Below are 14,339 nucleotides of genomic sequence, written 5' to 3'. Positions count from 1 at the left end.
AATGGCCGCACAGGAGGTGTTCCAAATACTTGAAGGCACAAGTATAAAAGGCTACTACAATTCATCAAAATACTGCTTTATAATTACATATGCTATCAGAACATAGCATCCTTCGAGCACTGCGTCTCTATTACACGAGCGCCTTCAAGGACTTCCTGAAAATAGTGCTCGGAGGGTACTCGGCTTTTGTCCGAATCTCGGGATGCAACAACGGTGGTCTCCATCTCTGCCCAGTATGTCTTGACACGGGCAAGAGCCATCTATGTGCCTTCTATGCATGCTGACCTCTTCATCGCATTGATACGTGGCACCGCGTCAAGGAATTGCTGCACCAAGCTGAAATAACTCTTCGGCTCCAATCTCCCCGGCCACAGATGACCCATGACGCACTTCATGGCGAGTTCGGACAATCTATTCAGTTCGGCCCATTGAGCCAGACGATCGTCCACTGCCAGTGGACGCTCTGGATTCTGGAACTGCGACCAGAAAAGCCTTTCCACTTCGCGATCTTCTTGATCTCGAAAGTATTCGGTCGCATCAGCAGCACTCGCTGCCAAATCCAGATAGGTGTCCTCCGCACTCCACATCCGGTCCAATGGAGCAAACTTCGGATCACAAAACTTCCTCCGCAGCATAAAGGGCTTTCCAGCCGCAATCTGTCCGGCCTGACGCACCTCCTCCTTCGCAGCTCTCATCGTAGAGCGAGCGTCCTTGGCATCAGCAACGGCCTTCTCTAAGTCCGTCTATCTCGCCCGATCTTCTTTCTCAAGAAACTTGAAATGGTCAGCAGCACTTTTTAACTTCACGGCCATCACGGCCATCTCCTTCTTGCTTCGGCAGTGAGCAGCCTGTTCGGCTCTCAGCTCTTCAAGGGCCTTCTCGGCAGCCGCATCACTTTTCCTGGCTTCTTCCTTAGCTCGGGCAAGTTCCGCCCGAAGAATCTCCATGGCGGCTGCACCATCTGCGTCAAGCACACACATTGTAAGATACTGGCATAAAGCTCCTCTTACCAGATGCCGCCCGAGGAATTGCATACCTTGAGCCTCATCAAGCCGCTCGTTGACAAGCGCGATGTCAGCATCTGCCATGTCAAGTTGCCGCTTTAGTTCGGCAAAATCATCAGTTCGACTCGATTCTGGACACTTCGCCACCTGTATACAAAGGCGACATTTTAGACCTGGGATTATGATCCTCTGCACGCCGTCAATTTTGACAACGCACAGAGTCTTAGGGGCTACTATCTACACAGGGCGCATCTTGTTTATGTGCAACTGACAAAGAAGTACATTATCAAACGTACCTCAAAACCCGTCAGCAAACTTCTGACGGCCTTGTGCAATCCGCTTTCCGCGGACGAAATCCTTCCAATCACCGTACCCATCAATGCACGGTGCTCCTCTGAGATAGAAGCTCGCCCCAGCAGAATCATCAGCTCCTCCGACCGCGCATCGGACGGTGCCGGACTCGTCCTATGACCTCCATCAAAGGCCGGACGCGGAGAACCTTGGGGGGACATATGGCCACCTTCCACCCGTGCTGGATTCGGAGAAACCCTCTGCGACGACACCTCAGGGTCGCCCGCCTCGCCAGGCAGTACGGCAGGGGGAGGCGTTCCACTCTCCATCATCTCCGGAAGAAGATCCCCCGAAGACGAGCTCTGCTGAGAAGGGCTGAGGTCCGAGCTACAAAGTAAAATTTCGGTTAATCTTCTCAGATAAAAAGCAAGGATTTCTCTCATCCCTCTAAAGGAAAATCTTTCTCTACTTACGGCTCACTGGAGGGCTGTTCCCTTTGAGGGCATAGTTCGGCCGAGGATCTCCCCGGCGTCGGACCCTCTGACGAAGACTTTTTCCCCCGCTTTGAGGCCATGGTCTTCGGGTCATCAGAGGCGGCCCTCTTCTTCCCCTTAGGAGAGGAATTGTCGGTTCTTCCCTTCGGAGCAGCCTCCTTCGAGGAGGCCATAGTTTCCTTGTCCTCCCCCTCACTTCCCTCCAAAGGCACGATCTTCAACATCCTGACTAGCACGGGATCCGGCCTGGTCTCAGGAAGGGGAGCCGGACACCTGATTAGCTTTGCCTTCGCTATCCACTCCTGTTTAAAAGGACGGCTCTTTTAGGGGCGAATTTATGACAAGTTTACGAATAGCGAGTCCGGGCACAAGGTTACGTACTTGAGTATCCGGGCGATTGCAGCTTAAACCTGCGTCCTCGGTCAAATCCGGACACATTGCTTGTGATCCGAAGAACATTTTATACATCTCCACGGGCGTTACGCCCATAAAATGCTGGAGAGCTCGTGGTCCCTCCGGATTAAACTCCCACAAACGAAGGCAGCGACGTTTGCCGGGCAGTGTTCGGCGAATCAGCATGACCTGCGTCACCTTGACCAGGTTGAGGTCTCTTTCTAAGAGATCCCTAATGCGGCCCTGCAACAAGGGCACGTCTTTGGATAACCCCCAATCTAATCCTATGTTGACCCATGACGCTAGCCGTGGTGGGGGACCCGAGCGAAAGGCAGGAGGCGCCACCCACTTGGTGCTCATGGGAGCGGTGATATAGAACCACTCTCGTTGCCACAAGCCAAGCTCCTCTTGAAAAGAGCCCTCGGGCCATGGAGCATCAACATTCTTACTTATGACAACGCCTCCGCACTCTGCGTGCCGTCCCTCGATCATCTTCGGCTCCACTCCAAAAGTCTTGAGCCATAATCCGAAGTGAGGAGTAACACGGAGGAACACTTCGCACACAATGATGAATGAGGAAATGTGGAGGATGGACTCCGGTGCTAAGTCATGAAATTCCAGCCCATAATAGAACATCAGCCCCCTCACGAAGGGATCCATCGGGAAGCATAACCCCCGAAGGAAGTGAGACATGAACACTACGCTCTCACCGGGATGGGGACTGGGAATAGCCTGCCTTTGAGCAGGCAACCTATGCAAAATTTCGGCAGTCAAGAACTTAGCCTCTCTCAACTTTAGCACGTCCTCCGCTGTGACGGAGGAGGGCATCCATCGGCCTTGAAGGTTGGAACCGGACATTGTCGAAGGTCCGAAGCGCCTGGAATCTGGAGCCTAGGGTGTTGGAACTCGAGGCGATTGGTGAACTTGTTTTGAGATTAGAGAAAAGGAGTAAGGCCTTGGTCTCTTTATAAGAGGTTGAACACTAGGAGCCCTCCCCGCAACCGTTTGGGACTCGCCTTTAATCGAGAAGAAATGCTAACGGGCACGATTGGGTTACCCACATCCGTATTGATGAGAATCCCGTAAATAAAGGGGACACGATCTCTACTTTGACAAGACGTGCCAAGGAAACCGCCTCGCAAAACACGCTGAGGTGGAAAAGTGAAAACGATTCGAATAAAGGCTTGGCCATAGTGTGATGTCACGCTGCGGAATACGTCAGCAGATTAGATTTGTGTTAATATTATTCTCTCCGTGGGAATACGTGGAAGCTTATTTTGTAGAGCCGGACACTACTCTTGGTGTTTACAAACTTTTATGAAGAATTTGGAGGAGGAACCCGCCTTGCAATGCCGAAGACAATCTACGCGCTGGACTCATCGTCATTGAAGCCTGGTTCAGGGGCTACTGAGGGAGTCCTGGATTAGGGGGTGTTCGGGTAGCCGGACTATACCTTCAGCCGGACTCCAGGACTATGAAGATACAAGATTGAAGACTTCGTCCCGTGTCCGGATGGGACTTTCCTTGGCGTGGAAGGCAAGCTTGGCGATGCGGATATTCAAGATCTCCTACCATTGTAACCGACTTTGTGTAACCCTAACCCTCTCCGGTGTCTATATAAACCGGAGGGTTTTAGTCCATAGGACAACTTCATCATACAACAACCATACCATAGGCTAGCTTTTAGGGTTTATCCTCCTTGATCTCGTGGTAGATCTACTCTTGTACTACCCATATCATCACTATTAATCAAGCAGGACGTAGGGTTTTACCTCCATCAAGAGGGCCCGAACCTGGGTGAAACATCGTGTTCCTTGCCTCCTGTTACCAGCCGGCCTAGACGCACAGTTCGGGACCCCCTACCTGAGATCCGCCGGTTTTGACACCGACAATGGGGGTGGCCTCTGTTGATCGGGCGGAGCTTCTGAAGCGCGAGGAGGCGCTGACGCTGGAGGCCACCGAGCGTAACCTTGAGCTTGAGCGGTTGGAGACGAGGGAGCGCCTGGTGGCCCGGGCAGAGGATGACGTTGCCGCGCGCGAAGCCCGGGCCTAGGAAGAAGTCGATCGCCGCGTGGCGGAAGCTCGCTCGGCCTTCGAGCGTGAATACGAGACGAGGTTGGGGTTGATCAAGGCCGAGGCCGAGGGCAGGACCGCAGCCCTCAGGGCCAAACTGACCGAAGTGACGCGGCGTGCGGACTCCTCCGCAGCCGCCCTCAGCGCGGCGCAGGCGGAGCTATCCTCTTCCCGGGCCAATCAGCTTCTTCTCCAACAGAGGGTTGATGACGCCGAGGCCATCGCGTAGTGGAATGAGGACGAGATCCGTCAGCAGCGGGTTCTGGAACATGTGCATGCCCCCATGCTTCAAACGCTCAGAGAGAGGGCCAACACAGCTTTGGCCTATATCTGCGAGGTTGCCGCTAAGGAGCCGCACGAGGTCAACTACGCCGACAACCTCCAATTTTTCACCGATGTGGTGACGCTTCTAGAGAACCGATCCGAGAGGTCCCATTGGCTTGTTGAAGAGAGGAGTCGAGCCTTGCTCGGGCGTGCCTTCTCCCGCGTCTTCAGCCATCTGCAGGACAGGGACCCCCACTTCGACTGCGACGCTACCATCGCACCCGTGCCCATTGCCGTCTGGAGCGACCTGGCGCGGTGGGTGGAGGACAACGTGGACGCCCTCGTCAGGGCCTTTGCGTCTGATGACGATGGTGTGGTCATGGGCGCCAATGAAGGCGGCGTTGTGGATGGGCCTGGAGCTGATGGGGATGCTGGCGGCGGCGGCAATGTCGACGACGCGAGTGATGCCTCCGAGGATGCCCAAGAAGACGCGGTGAGTGATATGTCCGACTGACCGCATGTCACTGCTGCTTAACCTGCACGAAGAAGGTTCGGGCTTGACCCTGAAGGAAGTAAGAGCATTTTGCGAGGGGAAGCCCCTCATGTAAAGGTTTGCAATTAGTACCCTGGTAAGCATAATGTTGCGTGTGAACTTAGCCGCTGGCCCGGTGATGGGTCAGCTGACTTGCGTACCTTCCGACCCCGACGAGTTCTGAGCGGGCCTACGGGGGCCGCAGCACCTCGGGTATCTTCTGATTAACTTGTAGATTCCGCGACGAAAACCTCCGAAAAGGGTGCGGTAACAGCGGTCCTAGTTGTAAACGTGCCTGGCCCAGCCCGGCTCACGAGGGGCTCGCGAGGGGGGGCAGCCGATGCTGACTTTGGACGCAAAGCCGAAACCAGAACGCGAGAGATTGCTCGAATGAGACTAAACTGTCGGATTTTGGGTTCCGACAGACCCTTGAGGTTCGAACACTGGGGTGCGCACAGAGATTTCGCTTCCTACCTACCTGCACCCCTCCGCCTCGCTAAGATCTAAGCTATGGAAAGAACAACACAAGGGACACAGGGTTTATACTGGTTCGGGCCACCGTTGTGGTGTAATACCCTACTCCAGTGTGTGGCGTGGTGGATTGCCTCTTGGGCTGATGATGATGAATGATACAAGGAAGAACAGCCTCGCGAGGGTTTGTCCTTGGCTGGGGCGATGAACTGCTGGGAGGAGTTCAGCCACCCTTCTCTCTCTCTCTCTCTGATCGAACCCCTCCTATCGAACCTCTTCTCTTTAACCTCTCCTCATTTACCTCTCCTCTTTTGAACCTTCCCTCTTGAACCTTTTCTCTTTTGTGGGTGGCTGGTCCTATTTATGGAGGCCCTGGTCCTCTTCCCAAATATCGAGCGGGAAGGGAGCCAACAATGGCGGGCTAATTTGAAGGGGGACAGCTAGTCCTAGCTACCCAGACAAAAGTAGTCTTCGCCTGCACAAAGCTCTGGTGGTGACGCCGTCCTGGGCTCCACGATGACCTCCGTCTTGTAGTCCTCCTGGTCTTGGTCTTGTTGCACCAAAATGGCAACCTTTACCTGATGCCTCGGTACTCCGCGGCTGCGCTTGCCCCCTTTGCACCAAAGAGGAAAGGAGGACACTGCGCGGGCTGGCACCCACCTGGCGCCCTTGGTCGTCATGGCTTGCATCACGGGCACCTCGTGAGGTACCCCGCCTTGATCTCTCCGCCTCCTCGCGAGCCAGCCTGATGAGGCCATGCCTGAGGAAGCTCCGCGTTGTCCGCCCCGCGAGGCTTGGCCCCTCGCGAGGGTCTTGGATCTGTGTTGATGAAGACAGGCCGTGCTGGGCCCCCCTTTGAGCCACGCCGCAGGCCGCAGGCAGGAAAGTCTAGGGACCCCCGTTCCCAGAACGCCGACAGTAGCCCCCGGGCCCAAGGCGCGCCCGGACTTGGCTGTGCAGGGAGGCGGAAGGGCAAGAGCGAAGCGCTGCGGGCCCTAACAGCATGCGGCCTTGGGCGCCACATGGCGGTTGACTGGACGTGGGTGCCTCCACTTCCCCATGGCGCCTCGGCAACTACACGGATTGGACAAGTCCCTGCATGCAAAGCGGGTCATGATTACCTGCGATCGTGGAGGTCGGCGGTTGGCCTTCGCTGGCTATAAGTACGGAACGGCGCGCGCCCTTCCAATCCGTCCCTTCTTGCTTCTCCTTCTTCCCGATCCTTGCTTCGTCTTGCTGCGATGGCTCCGTTCCGCCAGTTCTCGACGGCAGAGAAGGGAAAGGCTCCCCGGGAGGAACCAGACCCACTCCCGCCGAAGAAACGGCTCGTCCCCCGTGGCCCGGACGAGGGGGCCCTTCAGGAGGTGTCGAGGCCTTGGTGCGAGCGAGCGCCGCCGGGGTTCCCGCTTCCGTTGTACGCCCACGTCGAGGGCCCTGAAGGAGCTGATGCTGACCGCCACGGGCGGCGCCGCTGTCGGCGCCGACGGGTCACGAAGGTGTGGGTCGTCCCCCCTGGGGTCCACACCGAGGGCTCCTCCCGAGAGTTCGTGCTCCATGTCGCCGTGCCTCTTCAGTCTTGGATTCGCCTTCCTCCCTTCTACGCCTCCATCATCCCGTAGGGGGAGCCCCTGGAGCTCTGGCTATAGCACGCCGGCTGCAGCACCCTCGCGACCGAGGTAGAGGTCGCGGTCGTTGCCCTGGGCGAGGTCTTCATGACTCAGGGCTGGAGAGAGATCACCTGGGTTTGCAGGACAAGGGGCGTCTTCGTGATCCACTTGGATTATGACAGTGCTTCGGTGATGTTCTTCAAGGTCTTCGATGCGACCGGGTGCCGGCTGGAGTGCCTTCCCGGGAGAGGTGGCCGGGGCCCTGCTGCGGTGAGGACCGGGCCCGCCGACCGCTCCCTTGGTGACTCCACAGGCGGCGGAGGCGTCGGAGGTTCCAGCGACTCTGGCGAGCTCTTGGCGACTCCGAAGATGAGCGACGACAGCTACGAGCCCCCGAGCCGGCTCCGCTCCTGGAGCAGGGCGGGCTCGTCAGGCCGCCGCCGACTCTGATCTGGATGGGGTTGGCACCGGTGCTTGACGGCCCACTGGTGATGATGGTGTCTTCTGCAGGGGCGCGCGTAGCTAGTGTTCCTTTAGGATCTGTTCCCTGCGAGGAATCAAAGACGCGTCCCGTGGGGGCTTGTAAGGTGCCTGTGATCCTGTTTTGTTAATATAACCCTTGTCGTAGAATTGTGCGAGTCGCTCATTCCGTCCTAGCTCAGTCCTCCCTTTCGAACCTCATGAGGGCTTGGTGCTCTACGCCGACAGGTCCCAGTCCCAAGGCGGCTTCAGCCGTCGCTGGTATGCCAGGTCGCGATGCCGTGGTCAAGGGCAAGAGGTGAGCGACCCGGAGTCCGGTAAGAGCCCCTGAGTCGCGATGCTTAGGAGGTCCCCTTTGGCGCTCAAGCAGCCGCCGTTCAGTGAGAAAGGAGAGGGGCATCGCTAACACGGGATAGCATTAGGTGCGGGGATGGTGCCACGGTAGCTGGCGCTTCCGGGTGATGACTTATCTCGAGAATCAGGGGCCGCTCTCTGGTGTGTCGCCGGGTCCGTGCATCGGCAGGCGCGAGGTTGCTCGGCGAGGTCCTCGTGTGTCTCTCCCCTCTCGCCTTTGCTCCCCTTTCTACTCTACGTCCTCGGGTCCCGGCCCTCGAGCGAGTCTCAGCCGTCCCTGGTATGCCAGGTCGCGATGCCGTGGACAAGGCCAGAGGGTGAGGGCTGGAGAGCCAGTAGGAGCCCTGAGTCGCGATGCTCAGGCACCCCCCCTTTAACATGCAAGCGGTTCGCGTGGACGAGAGTGGAGGAGACACCGCAAGGGCCTCGTCTGACGCAGCTCCTTTAGGAGATCCTGTAGACCCATCATAGAAAAAACAAGGGGTTGCCATGACAATTGACAGTCAGCTGTTGGTTGCTTCCGAGGGTTAATGAGGCACTGAAGGCTTGATGAGGTGACGCTATGCAGGGCTGCCGCGGCCAGAGCTCAGCCATTCAGGTTTGTCGGCGTTGCAGGGACGGACCCATGCGCAAGCGTCGTGCCGTTTGGGAGCAGCTCCTTTAGTTGGCGTCAGCTGAGCAGGCAACTAGGTAAAACACATTAGCCGCGAAGAAGTGGATTCGTTCAAATAGATGCTGGGAAGGCGGACATCACTGGGTCAGGCCCGAGCGACTTGGGGATCATGCAGCCCGAGGGGCGCCCCCAATAAGGTAAGCTAACGACATGAAATAAAAGGGATACATGCCGCAGGGACGGACCCACGTAGCCTGGGAATAATGCAGCCCTGGGGGGCACTCCCAGCTGGAAGTGAAACTTGAAAGATGTCATCTGATGACGTTGAGGACGAAGGGGTGTTGGTGTAGCAGACTCGGTGGGCTACGGAAGCCGATCCTCACGAGCCCCCAGGCCCGGGGGCCTCGGGAGGCTCCGGGGGTGCTGGCGGCTCCCCGCGGACCATCTCCAACTCCGCCAGGGCCGCGGAACGCCTGGCCTCTTGTGCCTCCATGATGCCCTTATGAGGCGCTGGTACGTGGCAGCCACGTTCGGCAAGCTGTAAGGCATGCGAACATAGCTGTGGGGTGGAGCTCCGCAGCGCCCCACTCGCGAGGGCCAGAGGCGCTCCAGGGAGGCGACTCGGTTGAGCCCTGGTATGTCGGTGCAGACGCGCAGCCCACCATCCTCGCCTGGATGGGGGGCCACTGCTGGTAGACGGCGGCCGCCTTTCATGACTCTTGACTCCTATAGCTCCTGAATGGCCTTGCTGACGAACTCTTGAGGGTCTGGCTCTCCTTGCCTTACTCCTTCTTGAGGGAAACGTGCTTCGAAACACGCCTCCATGTGGTGCCCAAGCGCCTCCCTCGTGACCCTAGCCAGGTCGGTGGCCCTCCAGGGGAGAGCCCCCGAGCCCTGCCTGAGGAGGGCGCCGGGCGCGCTTTCCTATGCGATGGAAGGAGGTTCCCCTTGGGCAGGCACGGGCCCTGAGGGGCCTGCCTCCTGAGGAGCCGGGCCGAACGATGTCTTCTTCTTCTTGGGGGCGGTCTCGGGAAGCCTCCTGCTTCCGCGATCCGGGTCTTCCAGTGACGCGGCCTGAAAGGCTCGTTCCAGGGAACACACCGCATCCTTCTCTTCACAGGGCACCATGATGACTCCGCCACTTCCTGGCATCTTGAGGATGTTGTAGCCGTGGTGGGTTATGACCATGAACTTGGCCAGCGCTGGGTACCCGAGGATGGCGTTGTACGGCAGGCGAACGTGAGCGACGTTGAAGTCGATGAGCTCGGTGCAGTAGTTGTCGCGTGCCCCGAAGGTGACAGGGAGGTGGACCTGCCCAATCGGGACCGTGGAGCCGTCGGTGACTCCGGAGAAAGGCTTGGTTGGCTGAAGTTGGGTGTAGGGCACTTGGAGATTGTTGAATGTTTCCACGGACAGGATGTTGAGCCCTGCCCCGCCATCGATGAGGGTCTTGGTGACCACCACGTTGCTGATGATTGGGAAACAAAGCATTGGGAGGACTCCGGCTGTAGCCGCACACTTGAGCTGATCTGCTGAGCTGAACGTGATGGAGCACGCCGACCACCTGAGAGGGCGCGTGGCTTCAAGCCTGGGGAGGACTGCATTCACTTCGCGGGCGAACTGCTTGAAGATGCGTTGAGAGGCTGGGGCTTGAGCGCCACCCAGGATGCAGGCGATCGCGCGCGGCTCCTGGAAGCCCCCAGCCTCCTCGTCCTGGTGGCGGTCCTCGTTTCTCCTTGGTTGCGGCGGCAACGGAGGGAGGCCTGCGTTGCCTTGCAGGCGATCCTCGCGAGGCCAACCCCTCTAGTCTCCCTCGCGAGGCGGGTCTTGCCAGCGATCCTCGTGAGGTTGATCGCGCCATCCTTGGCGCGGGCCACGGTCTTCCCAGCGTCCTGCGTTCCTTCCTCCTCCTCGACCGTAGCCCCGGTCACCGCGGTTGGGGCAACGGCCGATCCTTCCTTCTCGCACGGCTCGGAGCTCTTGACATTCGTTGGTGTTGTGGGTGTGGAGGTCGTGGTACACGTAGTACCGGCTGCCCTTGGAAGGCTCGGGCTGATCTCTGCCCCGCTTGGTGTCTGGTTCTGCCGCGAGCACGGCAGCCCCCTTGCGCTTCACATCCTTGGCCTTGGGCTTCTTCTCTTCCGGGTCCGCGGCAAGCAGCTCGAGGAGGGAGAGACGCCCTTCCTCAGCCCTGGCGCACTTGGTTGCCAAGTTGAACAGCTCCAAAGAAGTGCACAGGTCTTCATGCATCGCCAGCTCCTCCTTCATCTTGACATCGCGCACGCCGTCGGAGAAGGCTGAGATGATGGCCTCCTCAGTCACCCTGGGAATCTTGAGGCGTGCGTTGTTGAAGCGCTGGATGTACTTCTGCAGGGTCTCCCCGGGTTGTTGCTTGATGCGGCGCATGTCGCTCACGGCGGGTGGCCGGTCGCGAGTACCTTGGAAGTTGGCGATGAAGCGGGTGCGCATCTTGTCCCAGGAGGAGATCGTGCCTGGAGCCAGGTTCAGGAGCCAGGTGCGGGCCCCGTCCTTGAGCGCCATGGGAAACCAGTTCGCCATGACCTTCTCGTCTCTGTTGGCAACTTCGATGCCCAGCTCATAGAGCTGGAGGAACTCCGCAGGGTCAGCCGTGCCGTCGTAGCGAGGAGGCAGGTCTAGCTTGAACTTGCCGGGCCACGCGACACTGCGTAGCTCGGCGGTGAAGGCACTGCAGCCTGATGTGGCCACGGGGGGCCTTGGGTGACGGAGAGCTTGGTCTTGCATGCCCCCATGCGCTGCAGCTGGGTCTTGACGTGCGGGAGCAAGAGCATGGTCGCGACGTGCTGGAGCAGGGAGCGCCCGAGCGGCTTCTTGCGGGCGAGGGACTTCCTGGCAGCTCTGCTCTTGCTGCGCTGGCCCCTGACGGAGCGGGTTCCGCCCAGGGGCCACGCGCCTTGGAGCCATGGCGCCTTCTTGAGGAGGAGGCGGCCGGGGCGCCCCCGGAGCTTCGTCGCCCACGCGGGGCGGGGTGCGGTGCAGCGGAACGGATGGCGCAGGAGAGCCCCCTGCGGTGCGGACGAGCTCGGCGACGTGGTCGAGCCATTCTTCGGAAACGTCGTCGACGGGGCGGTAGCGCAGGAGCTCGTTTGCCGCGATGAGCGCAGCTCGAGCCTCCATGGGTGCGCGGAGCGCGCGGGACGAGGAACCAGCTGGGGGAGCGAGAGAGTTGCGGTGCGGCCGTCTTGCCGCACGGACGGATGCTGAGACGATGCTTGCTGCTCGTCCCCCGCCGGGCCGGTGGCGGCGTTGACGGCAGGTGACGGGGAACGGTGAGGACGCCCGCCGATAGGAGCCATCTGGGTGAAGCGGGAAGCGAGAGCGGCCCGGCGCTCGGCGCGGGCCCGACGAGCGTCAGACATGGGTGCGATGGTCGGAGGAGAACGGGGTGGTGGAAGACGAATTCCAGCGCACCCCTACCTGGCGCGCCAAATGTCAGATTTCGGGTTCCGGCAAACCCTTGAGGTTCGAACACTGGGGTGCGCGCGGAGATTTCGCTTCCTACCTACCTGCACCCCTCCGCCTCGCTAAGATCTAAGCTATGGAAAGAACAACACAACGGACACCGGTTTATACTAGTTCGGGCCACCGTTGTGGTGTAATACCCTACTCCAGTGTGTGGCGTGGTGGATTGCCTCTTGGGGTGATGATGATGAATGATACAAGGAAGAACAGCCTCGCGAGGGTCTGTCCTTGGCTGGGGCGATGAACTGCTGGGAGGAGTTCAGCCACCCTTCTCTCTCTCTCTCTGATCGAACCCCTCCTATCGAACCTCTTCTATTTAACCTCTCCTCTTTTACCTCTCCTCCTTTGAACCTTCCCTCTTGAACCTTTTCTCTTTTGTGGGTGGCTGGTCCTATTTATGGAGGCCCTGGTCCTCTTCCCAAATATCGAGCGGGAAGGGAGCCAACAATGACGGGCTAATTTGAAGGGGGACAGCTAGTCCTAGCTACCCTGACAAAAGTAGTCTTCGCCTGCACAAAGCTATGGTGGTGACGCCGTCCTGGGCTCCACGATGACCTCCGTCTTGCAGTCCTCCTGGTCTTGGTCTTGTTGCACCAAAATGGCAACCTTTGCCTGATGCCTGGGTACTCCGCGGCTGCGCTTGCCCCCTTTGCACCAAAGAGGAAAGGAGGACACTGCGCGGGCTGGCACCCGCCTGGCGCCCTTGGTCGTCATGGCTTGCGTCACGGGCACCTCGTGAGGTACCCCGCCTTGATCTCTCCGCCTCCTCGCGAGTCAGCCTGATGAGGCCGTGCCTGAGGAAGCTCCGCATCGTCCGCCCCGCGAGGCTTGGCCCCTCGCGAGGATCTTGGATTTGTGTTGATGAAGACGGGCCGTGCTGGGCCCCCCTTTGAGCCACGCCACAGGCCGCAGGCAGGCAAGTCTGGGGACCCCCGTTCCCAGAACACCGACATAAACACCCCTTCCCCCAAACTCATGCAAGCATCGAGCTCAAATCCAACTTAAATCCAAATCAAAGAACTTGTCAACAAGGAAAGGCAAAAGCAAAAGGCCGCGTCCGGAACCTAGTCTAGTCTTCGACGTCTTCTCACTAGCGCGGAGCTAAGTGCTGCCTCTGGGCGTGGGCGGGAGCCCCCGAGGCCCGAGGGCGGCTCTCCGGAGACTCCGGGGCGTGTACAGCCCCACTCATTATTACATGAGAGTGTCATGGGCGGCGAGCTTCACAGTCACTGGGCCTTCTTCACAGGTACCGGCCTTGCTTCATATCGCCAGACGAGGGGCCCGCCTTGTGCCTCACTCTGCCGCCACCGACGGCGACCGGAATCCAGGACGACGCCAATGGGGCAGAGCGGTCGCCACCGGTTCCCCCGACGACCACGGGTCCCCTGCGGGGGCAGGCCTTGGGGCACCTCCCCGACAGGGGGGCCTACCTCCCGAGAACGCCTTGCTCCGACCGCCGCGGTGACGAACCTGAATCTCAGCCCCTCTCCTGCAGCCCCCTGCTCCCTCCTCCTGAGGGGTATGAGGCTACAGAATTGGGGCAGCCACCTGCCGCGGCGACCTGTATCTCTTGTGACCCATGGTTAGCATAAGCTTGCTCTTGAGAGGTGAGTAGTACCCGATAATTGCCGCCGCCGGTGCGGCCGTTGAGGCTCTCTTGTGGTTCCAGAAAGAGCTCAGCTCCTGGCGTCTCCTCGCCCCAGCCTGGCCCGAGGAATGAGCCATTATCTTCTTCCAGTGCGCACCCCTGATCCACCATGCAGGGCACGTAAGCTTCTGGGGCCACCGCCCTGTGCGCCTCGCTGTAGCGCCCCGCATGCCACGCAGCCTAGCTTGGAGTGCCGTCTTGGAGGTGATGGCGCGGCGGTCCACCGAAACCGAGGGCCATGGCGGGTACCCCTTCGCTGGCATGAGAAGAGGCCGGCGCGACTTGTCGCCCGGTGCCGGCGAGGGTGTTGACGTTGAATGGGCCCTGGAGTCCGCCGAAAGTTGCGTGCGCGCGCACGACGCCGCCATACGGCCCTCCTTGGGTCTGGGGTGGCAGCTGGACGCAGAAAGGAGGTGTCCCTGAGGCGGCAGCGTCCAGGATCTCGGCGACTCGCTCCAGCAATACGTCGCGACCGCCCTCCAGCAGCCGACACCGTAGCAGCTCTCGGGCCACCAAGAGCGCGGCCCTGGAGTTTGCTTGCTCCCTTCGGGTGTATGGCGCCGTGGCCACGGTGTGGTTTAAGGCCCTTGCCGCGGCCCGCACCTGCCGTGGTG

This window comes from Triticum urartu, chromosome 7A (genome assembly GCF_056163025.1).
Source record: "Triticum urartu cultivar PI428250 chromosome 7A, HENAU_Tu73, whole genome shotgun sequence".
NCBI classification, from domain to species: Eukaryota; Viridiplantae; Streptophyta; class Magnoliopsida; order Poales; family Poaceae; genus Triticum; species Triticum urartu.
This window is presented reverse-complemented; position numbering follows the sequence as displayed.